This window comes from Mobula hypostoma, chromosome 28, assembly GCF_963921235.1.
Source record: "Mobula hypostoma chromosome 28, sMobHyp1.1, whole genome shotgun sequence".
Classification (NCBI taxonomy): Eukaryota; Metazoa; Chordata; class Chondrichthyes; order Myliobatiformes; family Myliobatidae; genus Mobula; species Mobula hypostoma.
Window position 1 is genome coordinate 28,385,168 of NC_086124.1, and position 3,545 is coordinate 28,388,712.

Here is a 3,545-nt window from a genome sequence, read left to right on the forward strand (position 1 = left end):
TTTGCAATGGCTCGGGGGATATCTGTACACTGACCAGAGTCTGTCAGTCCCTCTTTCACAGGGGGAGATCTGTACACTGACCAGTGTCTCTCTGTCCCTCTTTCTCAGAGGGAGATCTCTATACTGACCGGTGTCTCTCAGTCCCCCTCTCTCAGGGGGAAGATTTGTACACTGACCGGTGTCTCTTAGTCCCGCTCTCTCAGCGGGGGAGATTTGTACACTGACCGGTGTCTCTTAGTCCCGCTCTCTCAGCGGGGGAGATTTGTACACTGACCGGTGTCTCTTAGTCCCGCTCTCTCAGCGGGGGAGATTTGTACACTGACTGGTGTCTCTTAGGGGGGAGATCTGTACACTGACCGGTATCTCGCTGACCTTTGTGACCCCTCAGCCTCCACTCCAGGGAAAACAGATCCAGCCAGTCCTCGTAATTCAATCCTTCCCGTCCCAGTAACCAGTGAATCTCTCCCAGCTTAACAACATCCCTCCTATCGCTGGTTGACCAGAAATGCACACATTACCCCGAGTGTGGTCTCACCAACATCTTGTACAACTGCAACATAATCTCCCAACTCCGAACCCCGATTTCCTTCTGCACCTTTCTGTGTACCCTTCATGTTCAGGGAACCACGTACCTGCACCCCTTCAGTATCCCTTTTCTGCAAGACTCTCCAGGGCCCAGCCATTTACTGTGCAAGTCCTGCCTTGGTTTAACTTCAGTAAGAGTGCAGATGGAGTTCAATCTGACCGGGATTCCTTTTTGAAGATTGAGGGCAGAATACAGGGTATTCTGAATACAGAATACAGAAGATTCACTAGAATGATTCCGGGAATGAGAGGGTTAACATATGAGGAACGTTTGTCCGCTCTTGGACTGTATTCCTTGGAGTTTAGAAGAATGAGGGGAGACCTCATAGAAACATTTCAAATGTTGAAAGGCATGGACAGAGTGGATGTGGCAAAGTTGTTTCCCGTGATGGGGGAGTCTAGTACAAGAGGGCATGACTTAAGGATTGAAGGGCGCCCATTCAGAACAGAAATGCGAAGAAATTTTTTTAGCCAGAGGGTGGTGAATCTATGGAATTTGTTGCCACAGGCAGCAGTGGAGGCCAGTCATTGGGTGTATTTAAGGCAGAGATTGATAGGTATCTGAGTAGCCAGGGCATCAAAGGTTATGGTGAGAAGGTGGGGGAGTGGGACTAAATGGGAGAATGGATCAACTCATGATAAAAATGGCGGAGCAGACTTGATGGGCCGAATGACCGACTTCTGCGCCTTTGTCTTATATTCTTATTGGTAGGATTTGGGACAGTGTGGAGGAACAGATGGATCTTGGGGTCCACGTCCGCAAGTTGATAGGGTGGTTAAAAAGGTGTTGGGTTGCTTGACCATTAGTCAGGGGTTTGAGTTCAAGAGCCACGAAGTAATGTTGAAGCTCTATAAAACCCTTGGAATACTGTGTTCAGTTCTGGTAGCCTCATTATCCTTCCGAAGCTTTAGAGAGGGTGCAGAGAAGATTATCTGATGCTGACAGGATTGGGGAGTATGTCTTGGGGGCAGCATGGTCGTGTAGTGGTTAACACAACACTTCACAGTGTCAGCAACCTAGGTTCAATTCCTGCCGCCACCTGTAATGAGTTTGTACGTTCTCCCTGTGACCATGTTTACAGTCCAAAGACATGGGGGTTGGTAGGTTGCAAATTGTCCCGCAATTAGGCTAGGGTAAAATCAGGGGATTGCTGGGCGGTGTGGCTCGAACAGCCGAAAGGGCCAAATCCGTGCTGTATCTCGATAAATAAATAAATTTAGTTAATTGACGAGGAGAGGCTGAGCAAGCTAGGGCTTTTCTCTTGGGATGAGAAGCGACTTGATAGAGATATACATACAAGATGATAAGAGCCACAGACAGAGACATTTTCCCAAGGCAGAAATGGCTAATACGAGGGGACGTAACGTTAAGGTGATTGGAAGGAAGTATAGGGGATGTCAGAGGTTTTTTTTTTACACAGATAGTGGTGGGTGTATAGAAACAGAAACATTCAGGACATTTAAGAGACTCTTAGGTAAGGCTCATGGACGGGAGGGAAATGGAGAGCTATGTACTTTATACGTTATTGTCGCCAAACAATTGGTACCAGAACGTACAATCATCACAACGATATTTGATTCTGCTCTTCACACTCCCTGGGTTACAAATATTAAGTATTATAAATATTAAAAATAGTTAAAAATTAGTAAATATTAAAATTTTAAATTATAAATCATAAATAGAAAATAGAAAAATGAGAAGTAAGGTAGTTCAAAAAAAACCGAGAGGCAGGTCCGGATATTTGGAGGGTACGGCCCAGATCTGGGTCAGGATCCGTTCAGCAGTCTTATCACAGTTGGAAAGAAGCTGTTCCCAAATCTGGCCGTACAAGTCTTCAAGCTCCTGAACCTTCTCTCGGAGGGAAGAGGGACAAAAAATGTGTTGGCTGGGTGGGTCGTGTCCTTGATTATCCTGGCAGCACTGCTCCGACAGCGTGCAGTGTGAAGTGAGTCCACGGACGGAAGATTGGTTTGTGTGATGAGCTGCGCCGTGTTCACGATCTTCTGCAGCTTCTTTCGGTCTTGGACAGGACAACTTCCATACCAGGTTGTGATGCACCCTAGAAGAATGCTTTCTACAGTGCATCTATAAAAATTAGTGGGGTTTTAGGGGACAGGCTAAATTACTTTAGTTTTCTCAGGAAGTAAAGGCACTGGTGGGCCTTCTTGGCAGTGAACTCTGCTTGGTTGGACCAAGTCAGGTCACTTGTGATATTGACCCCGAGGAACTTAAAGCTTTTGACCTGTTCCACTTGCACACCACCGATGTAGGAAGCAAGGATTAGATCAGAGGTTCCCAACCTAGGGGCTACAGACTCCCTGACCAATGGTATTGGCCCATGACATAAAAAAGGTTGGGAACCACTGACGAAGGGTCTCGGTCTGAAACGTCGACTGCACCTCTTCCTAGAGATGCTGCCTGGCCTGCTGCGTTCACCAGCAACTTTGATGTGTGTTGCTTGAATTTCCAGTATCTGCAGAATTCCTGTTTGGGAACCACTGGGTTAGATTAATTTTCGAGTAGGTTAAAGGGTCAGCACGACGACATGGGCTGCAGTGTACAACATTGTGCTGTACTCCTCTATGTTAGACCATTAGACATGGGAGCAGAATTAGGCCATTCAGCCCATCGAGTCTACTCCATCATTCCGTCATGGCTGATTTATCACCCCCCTCAACCCCACTTTCCAGCCTTGTCTTAAAGGCATTTTGCGGTTTGCGTTGCGCCATAACAGCGCCAGCAACCCGCGTTCAGTTCCTCCGCCGTTGGGCACGTTCTGCCCGTGGCAGCGTGGGTTTCCTTGCACATTCCAAAGACGCATCAGTTCGTAGGTTATTTGCTCACACGGGTGTACTAGTGCGGCGTGGACTCCAGGGCCAGAACAGCCTGTTACCGTGCTGTATCTCGAAATAAAATAAATATTATCGACGTTGGAAATGATTGCTCAAAGTCAGCATGT